This window comes from Geotrypetes seraphini, chromosome 7 (genome assembly GCF_902459505.1).
Source record: "Geotrypetes seraphini chromosome 7, aGeoSer1.1, whole genome shotgun sequence".
NCBI classification, from domain to species: domain Eukaryota; kingdom Metazoa; phylum Chordata; class Amphibia; order Gymnophiona; family Dermophiidae; genus Geotrypetes; species Geotrypetes seraphini.
In genome coordinates, this window is record NC_047090.1 from 170,569,399 (window position 1) to 170,584,442 (window position 15,044).

A 15,044-nucleotide genomic window follows, 5' to 3' on the forward strand; every position below is an offset into this window, starting at 1 on the left:
TGAGACTGTGCATCCACTGAAACACATTACACTAGTCCCCCCAAATTTCAAAAACCCGCGGATGCGGTTTAGGAGCGGATCTGAAGCAGGAGAGGGCTGCAGGGGTGGCGGCGGGGGGTGGTGCTGAAAATTGGGTGCGAGATCGTTCTTAGTATTTTCTGACCACCTCTTCTGGGAATTAAAGTCAGGCTACAGCTACACCAATCAGGAGCTGCTTTGACACGCTATCTGGCGCACCAAAGCAGCTCCTGATTGGTATAGCCTGACTTTAGTTCCTGGAAGAGGCGGTCAGAAAATACTGCAAAAGACTGAGTTTGCGATTTGCGAACTGCGAATTCACGGAGTTTTACTGTAAAAGGAAATGGTCAGATGACGGGGCCTGAGGAGTCTGAGCAAATCAGGGACTTCCAGATGGTACACCGACAAACCCAACAGGCCGCAATTCTCTTGCGCGCACTTGTCCTGCGCGGATTTGTCGGCATACTACGTTTTTCTTGTTCCCATTTCCCCCCCCCCCCCCCCTCTGACATCCTAATCAAACCGTATTTTGCAATTCGGGACATATCTTCTAATATGCCCCTCTGAAAACTCCTAAACTGTATATAGAAACATAGAAACATAGAAAACAATAGACGGCAGATAAGGGCCCACGGCCCATCTAGTCTGCCCACCTTAATGTCCCTCCCCTACCTTTGCCCTGTGAATAGATCCCATGTGCCGATCCCATTTGGCCTTAAAATCAGGCACGCTGCTGGCCTCAATCACCTGTAGTGGAAGACTATTCCAGCGATCAACCACTCTTTCAGTGAAAAAGAATTTCCTGGTGTCACCTCGTAGTTTCCCGCCCCTGATTTTCAACGGATGCCCTCTTGTTGTCGTGGGACACTTGAAAAAGAAGATATCTTCCTCCGCCTCGATGCGGCCCGTAAGATACTTGAACGTCTCGATCATGTCCCCCCTCTCTCTGCGCTCCTCGAGCGAGTATAGCTGTAATTTGTCAAGCCGTTTTTCGTATGGTAGATCCTTGAGTCCCGAGACCATCCGGGTGGCCATTCTTTGCACCGACTCCAGTCTCAGCACATCCTTGCGATAATGCGGCCTCCAGAATTGCACACAGTATTCCAGGTGGGGCCTCACCATGGATCTATACAATGGCATAATGACTTCTGCCTTACGACTGACGAAACCCCTTCGTATGCAGCCCATGATTTGTCTTGCCTTGGACGAAGCCTGCTCCACTTGATTGGCAGACTTCATGTCCTCACTGACGATTACCCCCAAGTCTGCCAATCAAGTATATTGTAATTTTTCGATGTATGTTTGTAATTCGCGACCTTTTCCTAACAGGTCCTCTCGAAAATATCTTAGCGTACTGTACACTTTATACTTTCGCATTCTTAAAGCTGATGTACTCTGTATTTCCTCTGACTATCTGCATATTGTAACTCGCTGAAATGTCCAGCTCTCTTGAATGTAAACCGCCCAGAAGTCGCAAGATTGTGGCGGTATAGAAAAATAAAGTTATTATTATTATTATTATATTTATATCCGAGAATGGCCAAAAACGATAGATGTAATAAGAACCAAAACGTCTACATAGGTCATTTAAAAAGAAAACAGAGAGAGACTTCTTGCTGTTTTCAGAATGGACATTTCATCTACTGGATTTCTGGACGTCTTTCCCAAAACGTACAGACTCCGACTTGGACGTCCTATTGAAAATGCCCCTCCATGAATCTATTTATACAGTCCAAGTTAGTACTGAATATTGGGTCCTAAGTGTGACCAAAATACCCAAACTCCGCTGAGATAGCCAGCTGCCAGTTATGTGCTAGCTTGCAGATACTCAGCAGAGATAACCAGAATTGGGTCAGTCTGAATTTTCCAGATTCTCAGGCAGTACTTTTAAAATTCAGATTTAAGGAATAAATCAGATATGAGCAAGCCAATTTTTTTTTTATTCACTAGCAAATACAGAATGCTTCTTTTATCAAAATGGGCTTCAACTACAGCCTCAGCACCCTCTAGCTTGTGGGTTCAAACCTTGCGCTGCTCCGTGACCCTGGGCTGCTCCGTGACCCTAGTCCTCCACTGCCCCAGGTACATTAGATAGATTGTGAACCCACCGGAACAGATAGGGAAAATGCTTGAAGTACCTGTGTGTAAACTGCTTTGAGTGTGGTTGTAAAACTACAAAAAGGCAATCCCTTTTCCTGATGTCATAATGCCTCATTCCACCAATAAGAGTCAACCTCATCAGTGATGTCACAATGGCTTCATTATTCTATACTTGGCTCACTTCTGCTATTGTATTGGAGGAGAGTGTGGGGCAGTGGTTAGAGCTATAGCCTTAGCACCCTGAGGTTGTGGGTTCAAACCCCACACTGCTCTTTGTGACCCTGGGCAAGTCACTTAATCCTCCACTGCCCCAGATAGACTGTGAGCCCACTGGGACAGATAGGGAAAATGCTTGAAGTTCCTGTCTGTAAACTGCTTTGAGTGTGGTTGTAAAACTATAAAAAAGCTGTATACAAGTCTGAATCCTTTTCCCTGATGTCATAATGCCCCATTCCACCAATAAGAGCCAACCTCATCAGTGATGTCACAATGGCTTCATTGTTCTATACTTGGCTCACGTCTGATATTGTATTGGAGGAGAGTATGGCACAGTGGTTAGAGCTACAGCCTCAACACCCTGAGTTTGTGGGTTCAAACCCTGTGCTGTTCCTTGTGACCCTGGGCAAGTCACTTAATCCTCCACTGTCCCAGGTACGTTAAACAGATTGTGATCCCACAGGGACAGACAGGGAAAATGCTTCAAGAACCTGTATGTAAACTGCTTTGAGTGTGGCTGTAACACCACAAAAGGGTGGTCTACTGTCATAATGCCTCATTCCACCAATAAGAGCCAACCTCATCAGTGATGTCACAATGGCTTCATTGTTCTATACTTGGCTCACATCTGGTATTGTATTGGAGGAGAGAGTGGCGCTACTGCCTCAGCCCCAGGTACATTAGATAGATTGTGAACCCACCGGAACAGACAGGGAAAATGCTTGAAGTACCTGTATATAGGGTTGCCAGATTTTCCATTTGGAAAATCCAGACACCTAGAATCGCCCCCCCGAGCCTGCCCAGTTCCATCCATCTCTACCCCAGTCCCACCCCAGCCCTGCTCCCTGCTCTCATCAGCCTCTTAATTCCTTGATTCATGTGAAGCTTTGAAACATCTAATACCTCTTTTGAAATGATTCCCCTCCTAATGTTTTTGCCACTCCCCATTTACCGTCCTTTTTTATTAATTTTACTTCGATGTATTTTAAACAACCTTTCCCTCCCCTGCTTTCCTTCCGCCTCATGTACATTAATCCAAATTCATCTAGTATTTTTAATATTTGATAAAATATTGCTTCTATTTACCTGTTTTAATCGTCCCTTACAATCTTTTTATATTGTACACCGACTCTAGACATTTGTTTTGATAGACAGTAGGTCCTGCCAATCCAATCTCATCAGCTTCTTTGACTGGGTAACAAGAAAGTTGGACTTGGGAGAGTCTTTGGACGTCGTGTACCTGGACTTCAGTAAAGCTTTTGACAGTGTCCCACACCGCAGGCTGCTAAGCAAGATGGAATCGATGGGGTTAGGAGAGACACTAACTGCATGGGTCAATGATTGGCTGAGTGGCAGACTTCAGAGGGTGGTGGTTAATGGTACCCTCTCTAAAACATCAGAGGTGACCAGTGGAGTGCCGCAGGGCTCGGTCCTAGGTCCACTCCTTTTCAACATATTCATAGGGGATCTGACTCAAGGGCTTCAAGGTAAAATAACACTATTCGCCGATGACGCCAAACTATGTAAGTAAGTGAATGCAGTTTACAGAATTATATGGCGCAGGACCTGCTTACATTGGAAAGTTGGTCCTCAACCTGGCAGCTAGGCTTCAATGCTAAGAAATGTAAGGTCATGCACCTCGGAAGCGGAAATCCATGCAGGACGTACTTGTTGAACGGAGAAACTTTAACTAGGACTTCAGCAGAACGAGATTTAGGAGTAATTATCAGTGCAGACATGAAAACTGCCAATCAAGTGGAGAAGGCTTCATCTAAGGCAAGGCAGATATTGGGTTGTATCAATAGAAGTTTCGTCAGCCGAAAGCCTGAAGTCATAATGCCGTTGTACAGGGCCATGGTGAGACCTCATCTGGAGTACTGTGTGCAATTCTGGAGGCCACATTACAGTAAAGATGTGCGCAGAATTGAATCGGTTCAACGGACGGCCACCAGGATGATCTCGGGGCTCAAGGGTCTCTCGTACGAAGAGAGACTGAACAAATTGCAGCTCTACACTCTCGAAGAACGTAGGGAGAGGGGAGACATGATCGAAACATTTAAGTACCTCACGGGACGTGTCGAAGTGGAAGATGATATTTTCTTTCTCAAGGGACCCTCGGCCACAAGAGGTCACCCGCTCAAACTCAGGGGCGGAAAATTTCATGGCGACACCAGAAAGTATTTCTTCACAGAGAGAGTGGTTGATCATTGGAACAAGCTTCCAGCGCAGGTGATCGAGGCAGACAGCGTGCCAGACTTTAAGAATAAATGGGATACCCATGTGGGATCCCTACGAGGGTCAAGATAAGGAAATTGGGTCATTAGGGCATAGACAGGGGGTGGGTAAGCAGAGTGGACAGACTTGATGGGCTGTAGCCCTTTTCTGCCGTCATCTTCTATGTTTCTATATCAAAAATAAAGAAACTTGAAACTTGATGTCTGCGCCTGCCCTCCTGCCCAGCGCAATGTGGAGGAAAGCTTTTCAAAACCCGGACAAAGTGCCGGGCTTTGAAAAGCCGTCCAGACCCCTGGACATGTCCTCAAAAGGAGAACATCTGGTGACCCTATGTATGTAAACTACAAAAAGACGATATACAAGACCCAATCTCTTTCCCCTTTTCCTCCCTCCTCCCCGGTGTCAGGTCAAAAGCGCGCCGGGACAAAGGCGCGCCCAGACAATTGAGCGCAGCGCGGAGGCGCGCGCCGCAGAAAATTACTGTTTTTACGGCTACGAAGGGGGGGGGCGTGGGGGGAGACCCCCCCACTTTACTTAATAGAGATCACGCCGCGTTGTGGGGGCATTGTGGGGGGCGTGGGGGGTTGTAACCCCCCACATTTTACTGAAAACTTCACTTTTTCCCTGTTTTTAGGGAAAAAGGTTAAGTTTACAGTAAAATGTGGAGGGTTACAACCCCCCAAACCCCCCACAACGCCGGCGCGATCTTTAATAAGTAAACTGGGGGGGCTTCCCAACAAAACCCCCCGTCGGAGACCCTAAAAACTGTAATTTTCTTTGGCGCGCTCCTCCGTCTTGCGCTCAGTTGTCGGCGCGCGCCTTTGTCTTTCGCGGGGTTGTCTATGAACTCTCCTCCCCCCCCCCCCATTTCCTATATTAGGAGACCCTAGAAATCAGATATTTTACTGTATAATTTATTTTTGGATATTCATTTTTTTCCTGTTTATTTAAATATTTATAACCTGCATATCCAAAAGTTCTACTCATTTCCTAAATAGCTCTAAAACCCCTCCTTCTCAAATTTTCTTTCACTTATAATATATTAAGTATTCACTGAGCCTCAGCCCCATCCCTCCACCGCCTCAATATTTCTCATCGCGGCGAGCTCTACGTGGTCTCATCATCACCGGCTCCCTTGAAAAAGCTGAAAGGCGAAACTTGTTGGGTCATAGAAACATAGAAAGTGACGGCAGAAAAAGGCCCACACCACTTACCCCCCCCCCTATTTAATCGCTCTCTGATGACCTTTCCCTCGCAGAGATCCGACATGAGCATCCCATCTGTTCTTAAAATCCGGCACGCTGCTAGCCTCGATCACCTGCACTGGGAGCTTATTCCAGCTGTCAACCACTCTTTCGGTGAAGAAGTATTTCCTGGTGTGGCCATGAAACTTCCCGCCCTTTATTTTCAGCGGGTGTCCTCTTGTGGCGGAGGGTCCTTTAAGAAGGAAAATATCATCTTCTACCTCGATACGACCAGTGACATACTTAAACGTCTCAATCATGTCTCCTCTCTCCCTACGTTCTTCGAGAGAGTATAGCCGCAATTCGTTCAGCCTTTCTCCGTATGATAGATCTTTGAGCCCCGAGACCATCCTGGTGGCCATTCGCTGTACCGACTCGACTCTCAGCACATCTTTATGGTAATGTGGCCTCCAGAATTGTACGCAGTACTCCAGATGAGGCCTCACCATGGTTCTGTACAAGGGCATTAGGACGTCGGGTCTGCTCCTTCCATAATGCGCTATGAGAATACATAGAAGGATCACTGAGAGAATTATGGGCAGATAAGTCTATGCTCTAAATGAGATATATATTAAGATTAAAATTATTTATTGATTGATATATTTATAAAGAGAGATAAGAATATAGAACATAATACACGAGCACTTTAAAATAGGAGCCGGTGATGATGAGACCACGTAAAGCTCGCCCCGATGAGAAATATTGAGGCGGTGGAGTGGTGGGGCTGAGGGTCAGTGAATACTTAATATATTATAAGTGAAAGAAAATTTGAGAAGGAGGGGTTTTAGAGGTATTTAGGAAATGAGTTTAAATTATTACCTCTAAAGAAAATCGGGAAAAAGATTGAAACATCACTGTGCTATAAGTGTCCAACAGTCCTAAGCAGGCAACAGCATCACCTACATAATAAAAATACACAGAACGCAAAACAAAATACTCTCTTCGTGATTAAAAATTCAAAAACAAACCCACCAACCCCATTACAAATCCAGCGCCCAAACAACCACTTCAATTTACTGTAAAAGCTCCAGGATCACCATTTCTCTCTCTCTCTCTCTTTTTCCTGGGTGGTCCGGACTTGTGGCATTTAGATTTTTGGACTTGTATTGCAGATGGAAAAAACATTTGTTAACTCCCTTCCCCCTTTCACCGTCTTCTGCCACCGTAGTGCTGATGGCCTCCTGTAATGCACAAAACTAACTGCAGATATGTGTACAAGATGCAGACAAAATTTATTGTGACAATAAAAATCTATTAAAGTCAAACCCTTTTACCAAACAAGGGACCCAACATGGTCCATGTTTTGGACAAACCTTCGTCAGGGGTCCATGGTAAAAAAGTGTTAAGAAATATGCCACAAAAAATAACAACAAAACCAGTCTAGTTCACCAAAATCACAATAAATTTTGCCTGCATCTTGTACACATATCTGCAGTTAGTTTTGTTTGTTCCTGGTTGGTGTTTTTTCTGCAGATAAGGTTGGACCCTTCTTTTTGTTTTTGTTGCTCCTGTAATGCACAGCAGAAGTAGAGCATCAGCTGGAAAAAAAAAAAAAGACTGAGCTCAAAACTTTTCAGTCTCTGGAGAACTTAATACCCAGCTGACCTAATTTTGAAGATTTTACTCAGGCTGAGTGGAAAACTTGGTTTTTTGGGGGTTTTTTTTAACTGAAAAAAAATGATATCTCTTATAGTTTGAGACATCGTGTGGGTGAGGCCTCAGGCTTCCTCCTTGGGCTCCTGCCAGAACAAAGAAATCCACTGTGAGAGCGTATTTTTAGCACTTCTCAGTCTCAGAAAAGACCAGTCTATTCACATCCAGCCGGCTGCACACGGCAGCTGTCAGTTCAGCACAGCAGAACATGGGTAAACCAGCCTGGTCATGGTAAGTCATGTCAAGTTCACACTGTGATTGCCAGTTCTTACCAGTGGAGTAGTAAGAGGGGGTGGGCACCGTCTGGATAGGGGAACCGGTACCCATCCTCCTGTACGCTCCCCTTTGCTCCTTCCCAACCCTCCCTGTGTACCACTTTAATTTTCCCTGCGCGAGTAGCCATTATGAGGATTCATAGACAACCCCGCGAAAGACAAAGGCGCGCGCTGACAACTGAGCGCAAGACGGAGGCACGCGCCGAAGAAAATTACAGTTTTTAGGGGCTCCGACGGGGGGTTTTGTTGGGGAGCCCCCCAGTTTACTTAATAGAGATCGCGCCGGCGTTGTGGGGGGGTTTGGGGGGTTGTAACCCTCCACATTTTACTGTAAACTTAACTTTTTCCCTAAAAACAGGGAAAAAGTGAAGTTTTCAGTAAAATGTGGGGGGTTACAACCCCCCAAACCCCCCACAACGCCCCCACAATGCGGTGCGATCTCTATTAAGTAAAGTGGGGGGGTTCCCCCCACGCCCCCCCTGTCAGAGCCCTAAAAATAGTAATTTTCTGCGGCGCGCACCTCCGCGCTGCGCTCAATTGTCTGCGCGCGCCTTTGTCCCGGCGCGCTTTTGACCTGACACCATTATGAGCATGCTGCCCGCGTCAGCTCTCTCTGACGTTACTTCCGGGTCCCGTGCCTAGGAAGCGGCGTCAGAGGGAGAGCTGACACGAGGCGGGCAGCAAGTTCGTGAGGCCGCTCGTGTCTGGGAAATGAAAAAGGTACGGGGGAAGGAAAGGGGGCGCGCACGAGACAGGGGGGAGTTGGGAAGGAACGGGGAAATGGGGGGAGGAGCACCACTTACCCTCGATAAGCCACTGGTTCTTACAACTGTCCATATCTGGGAAATGCTACTACTGGAAAATATTTCTATAGCACTGAAAGGCGCACGCAGTGCTGTACATTTTAACATACAATAGACAGTCCCTGCTCAGAAGTTTATTGGTTTTTTTTTATATCCCGACCATAAAACAAATATCTGACCGGTTAACAATAAAATTTAAATAGGAAGAAATGAAATATTTAATGGAGTTTTAGGAAGATTAGTGGGAAAGATAACAACATATAAAACATACGAACGGACCTGACAGTGAGGGTAAATGGGGAGGTAGGGAAAAAGTTACATAATCTTAGCAGAAATGAGATAGAGGGAAGGGATATAACATAGAGGGCGGGGGTGCATGATATGAGCTTACAATCTAATTTAGACAGGACATTGCAGGGTTGGGGAGGTTATAGCGGGTCTAGGTATCTGACAGCAGTGAGGGGGAGTCTAAGAGTTGAAAGCAGTTTCAAAAAAGTGGGCCTTTAGCTTGGATTTGAACGCTGCCAGGGACGGAGCACGACGTATTGATTCAGGCAGCCTGTTCCAGGCATACGGCGCCGCAAGAAAGAAGGGGCGGAGTCTGGAGTTGGCAGTGGAAGAGAAGGGTACAGATAAGAGAGGCTTGTCCGATTAGCGGAGATCACGGAGTGGAGCATAGGGGGAGATAAGTGAGGAGAGATATCGGGGGGCTTCAGAGTGAATGCACTTGTAGGCCAGCAAGAGGAGTTTAAACTGTATTCGGAAACGGACGGGGAGCCAATGAAGTGACTTGAGGAAAGGGATAATGTGAGAATAGCGGCTCTCACGGACTATGAGTCGCGCAGCAGCATTTTGATCGGATTGAAGAGGCGAGAGACGGGCGCGCGGGAGGTCCGAGAGAAGTGCGTTGCAGTAGTCTAAGCGGGAGGTGATGAGAGCAAGTGTTATGGTCGTGTGTTCAGAGAGAACAGGATGAATTTTGGTAATTTTATAAAGGAGGAAGCGGCAACCCTACTCATACTAAACCGCTATGTTCTGGGCTGCCTGAAGTAAAGAGGTACGTGGAGAGTTTTGTGTAACATCCACAGACTAATTAGCACAGATACTATGAGCACATACAGTAGATACTCTAGCTTTTTGGGGGGTTACTTACATACTAATACCGTGCATACATCAAGTTAATTGTTAATGTACACTTCTCCCTCCGTAGTCGCGGTTTCAGAAATCGCAGTTTCAATTATTTGCGGTTTTTAGCTTCCTGGCTCCTCCCCCCAAAAAATTATGTCAGCTTGCATAGAGAAATCGCTGATTCCAAGCGTTTTCAGAGAAAATCGCTGATTTCCAGCACTTTCTTCACCGTGTTTTGCCTCTCCTTCAGGAACAGACCAGGTCTCCCACCATGTTATTCGCGGTTTCACCATATTCATGATGCGCAGCAGTGGCGAAAAGGGTGAACAGAATGCTAGGAATGATCAAGAAGGGGATCTGAGAAGGTTATCATGCCGCTGTACCGGGCCATGATGCACCCCCACCTGGAATACTGCATGCAAAGCTGGTCGCCGTACCTGAAAAAGGACACAGTACTACTCGAAAGGGTCCAGAGAAGAGCGACAAAAATGGTTAAGGGGCTGGAGGAGTTGCCGTACAGCGAGAGATTAGAGAAACTGGGCCTCTTCTCCCTTGAAAAGAGGAGACTGAGAGGGGACATGATCGAAACATTCAAGATATTGAAGGGAATAGACTTAGTAGATAAAGATAGGTTGTTCACCCTCTCCAAGGTAGAGAGAACGAGAGAACACTCTATAAAGTTAAAAGGGGATAGATTCCGTACAAATGTAAGGAAGTTCTTCACCCAGAGAGTGGTGGAAAACTGGAACGCTCTTCCAGAGGCTGTTTTAGGGGAAAACACCCTCCAGGGATTCAAGACAAAGTTAGATAAGTTCCTGCTGAACCAAAACGTACACAGGTAAAGCTAGACTCAGTTAGGGCACTGGTCTTTGCCCTAAGGGCCGCTGCGTGAGCGGACTGCTGAGCACGATGCTGAGCACGACTGGTCTGACCCAGCAGCGGGCAATTCTTATGTTCCTTATGATGGTTTTTAATCGAAAACAGCGAATAACATATGAAAAAGTTATTCTCGGTTTTTCAGTATTTGCAGGTCTGTTAATCCCCCCCTATCACGGTGAATACGGAGGGAGAAGTGTATACAGAAACGAAATGCGCATGTCACGTGTTAAATGGTGGTTTACAACGCACAGATTCTGGCGGAGTCAATCAGAAGTTATGCTGGTCCTTATTCCAAAAGGACTTTACCACCTATGGAGGTCTATTGAGTAAGGCCTGTCTATAAACCAGCTAATTGCCTCCACTTCATCCCAAGAACGACTGAGAGTTCAGCTGAGTCTGCCAATAAGAGGCTTCCAATTAGGAGCCTCCTGCATGTGTAGCTGTATAAAGATCCCCAATAGAACAGGATCTGTCAGAACAGAATGCAGATAGAGAGATGATTCTAATTTTAAAACAGAAATTTCTCTAAACTGACTTATAAGGGGTTTTTTTTTTCTCTGCTGTCAGTGGCGCTCCTGATGGATCCACATTTGCATGTTGACGTGATGACAATGTAAAGTCCCACCTAGAACACCTGTCAGATTCACAGCAATGATTTCAAGAAGTTTAACCGCTGTATACCATAACTCTGTCTGAGCACGCCACACAGGGTAGCCATTCCTTATGCTCAGTTGTTATCAGAGCAAACCAGGGATTCTTTCAATTGTGCATCTTATAATGCCTTTTAGAGAATGACGCGGGGGCAAATTTGTCCCCCGCAGGAACTCAATTTTTCCCGTCCCGTCCTCACAAGTTTTGTCACTGTGCCTGCCCCATGCCTTAACCGCACAAGCCTCAACCTCTTACGATTTTAAAGTGTTTGAGGCTTGTGCAGATGAGGACGGAGCTTAGGCATTGGTGGAAATTGGAACGACGACCGAGGTGATTAAATTTGCAGATGATACAAAGTTATTCAGAGTAGTAAGGACGCAGGAGGATTGCGAAGAACTGCAATGTGACATAAACACGCTCGAGAAATGGACCACAAGTGTAAGGTGATACATGTCGGTAACAAAAATCTTATACCCGAATACATGATGTCCGGGGCAGTACTTGGAGAGACCTCCCCAGGAAAGAGACCTGGGAGTATTGGTTGACAAGTCAATGAAGCCATCCACGCAATGCGCTGTGGTGGCGAAAAGGGTGAACAGAATGCTAGGAATGATTAAAAAGTGAATCACGAACAGATCGGAGAAGGTCATCATGCCGCTGTACCGGGCCATGGTGCGACCTCACCTGGAATACTATGTCCAGCATTGGTCACCGTACTTAAAGAAGGACACGGTACTACTCGAAAGGGTCCAGAGAAGAGCAACTAAAATGGTTAAGGGACTGAAGGAGTTGTCGTACAATGAGAGATTAGAGAAACTGGGCCTCTTCTCCCTTGAAAAGAGAAGACTGAAAGGGGACATGATCGAAACATTCAAGATATTGAAGGGAATTGACTTCATAGAGAAAGATAGGTTGTTAACCCTCTCCAAGGTAGAGAGAATGAGAGGGCACTCTCTGAAGTTAAAAGGGGATATATTCCGTACAAACGTAAGGAAGTTCTTCTTCACCCAGAGAGTGGTGGAAAACTGGAACGCTCTTCCAGAATCTGTTATAGGGGGAAACACCCTCCAGGGATTCAAGACAAAGTTAGACAAGTTCCTGCTGAACCAGAACGTACGTAGGTAAGGCTAGTCTCGGTTAGGGCACTGGTCTTTGACCTAAGGGCCGCCGCATGAGCGGACTGCTGAGCACGATGGACCACCGGTCTGACCCAGCAGCGGCAATTCTTATGTTCTTACGTAGTCTGTTATTGAGAAAGACATGGGGGAAGCCACTGCTTGCCCTGTATCGGTAGCATGGAATATTGCTGCGCTTTGGGTTTTGGCCAGGTACTGGTGACCTGGATTGGCCATCGTGGGAATGGACTACTGGACTTGATGGCCCATTGATCTGACCCAGTGAGGCTATTCTTATGTTCTTATGTATAAAGACACATAGCAGACAGAAATCCCAAAAGTCTGTCCTTCATCCACATGAGTGGGCTTATCTGTGAATAGCTACAGATAAGCTATTAAGAAGAAGGTTCATAGACTTTCTACATTTTTAGCAGCAGTTTTTCATGCACAGGTGTTTGGATGGGAGGTTGTTAATGAGGCAAAACTGTACTCATTTGAAAGTAATTAAGAGAAAGGATTGAATGCGTGTTTGATATGTATTCCCCAAGCGTCGTTATTCATTGATATCAGTTTGATCAAAGTAGATGAGTCAATGCTATTAAAAAAATTACTTTTCTCTTGTGGGAGTGTGTGGTGCAGTGATTAGAGCTACATCCTCGGCACCCTGAGGTTATGGATTCAAATCCCGCACTGACCCTGGGCAAGTCACTTAATCCCCATTGCCCTAGGTACATTAGATAGAGTGGGAAGCCGCTGGGACAGTTAGGGAATAATGCTTGAGTACCTGAATGATTAGAATTATAGGATATGTGGAATATAAAGTATTAGAAAGAAAGAACACATTTAAACATAGAGACATAGAAAGTGACGGCAGATAAGGGCCAAAGCCCATCCAGTCTGCCCACACCAATGACCCTCACTTACCTCTCTCTGTGAAGAGATCCCATGTGTTGATCCCATTTAGTCTTAAATTAAATCAGGCACACTGCTGGCCTCAATTACCTGTATCGGAAGACTATTCCATCGATCCACCACCCTCTCGGTGAAGAAGTATTTCCTGGTGTCGCTATGCAATGTCCCTCCCCTGATTTTCCACGGATGCCCTCGTGTTGTCGTGGGTTCCTTGAAAAAGAAGATATCCTCCTCCACCTCGATACGGCGCGTGAGGTATTTGAACGTCTCGATCACGTCTCCCCTCTCCCTGCATTCCTCTAGTGTGTAGAGCTGCAATTTATTCAGCCGTTGCTCATACGGGAGATCCCTGAGTCCTGAGACCATCCGGGTGGCCATTCGCTGGACAGACTCAAGTCTCAGCACATCTTTGCGGTAATGTGGCCTCCAGAATTGTACACAGTATTCCAGATGTGGTCTCACAGGAGCAGTAGCCAATTGCTAAAGCAGTGTATCGCAAACTGCATGCCACGACACACTAGCGCGCCCCTACAGATTCCAGGTATGCCAAGAGATGCCGGCAAGGAGGCGAGGTGCTGGAGCCAGCTGACTGCGCACATGATGTGCCTCTTGCGGCAAGCGGCACGTCCTGTAGGCAGTCAGCCAGCACCAATGACTCTCCTCCTCCCCACACCTCTCCCTCCTCCAGGAAGCACCACCAGCGAAGTGACAGGTTCAGGGTACGGGAGGGCCTCCACCCATGCATGGGCATCAACGTGATGACATCACGCGTGCACGTGGCATCATCGCGTCAACGTCCGCGCACTTCCGGAAGCCTTTCGGCCGCGGCACCGGATTTAGTGCACCCCCGGCACCGAAAGGCTTGCGGGACACTGAGTTAGAGCAATAGGCTAAAAAGCAGAAAACCCAGAGCTGAAATTCCACCTCCTCCTCTGACGCTCCTTGTGATCTTGGCCAAGTGGCTTTAGCAACCGTTTACTAACACGCATTACCTGGAAAAGGCTAGGGCACATTCAAGGGAATGTTAGACGCTACTTCCATGCCACATTTTCAGCACGGAAAAGCGTTCCAATCAGCGGCATAGTAAGGGGGAGTGACGCCCCTCCCCCGCTCTCATCCCCGCCCCTCCCTGCCGCGCACGCATCCCCTTCCCTTTCCCCGGGCCTTTTTAACTTCCCCGGCGTGAGCAGCACACCCACATCGGTGTTGGCTCGCCCTTTGACGTCAGAGAGAGCGCCGATGCCCGATGTGGGCAGCAACCTCACACCGGGGAAATGAAAAAAGGTACAGGGGAAGGCGAGGGGTGCACACGCGCTTGCGGCACATAAAGGAGCAGGTGGTAAAGAGGAGGAGGGGTGCCACGCCTTTAGGAAGATAACGCCTGGGTCGGACCGCCCTCCTCTTGCACCTCCCTCCCCATACTACTTCACTGGTTCTAATGTATGCAAGGCCTCGAAATAAGGCAGAAAGAACAGATCAGCATGAAAACATGCTTACACATCCATGTACAGAATAGCATCTAAGTGTTTCCATGCAGGTCTGCAAAGGGGGCATGAGCGGGTCAGAGGCATTACCTTAAAATGCATGCGCCGTTACAGAATACTGTGGATCCATACTCTTCACTCCCCATACCTGGAACCTATTACCAGCTTTGGTAAAAGAAGAAAGAACTCTCGGAAAGTTTAAATCAAGGAGGAGGAGCTTACCTAAGATGGCGGCAGGCAGCTCGAACTAAGACGCCGTCGGAGTTTCGGGGGGAAACTTTTCCTGTTTTTACCTGATGGTGAAAACAAAATCCAAGATCCGGGTTTTCCC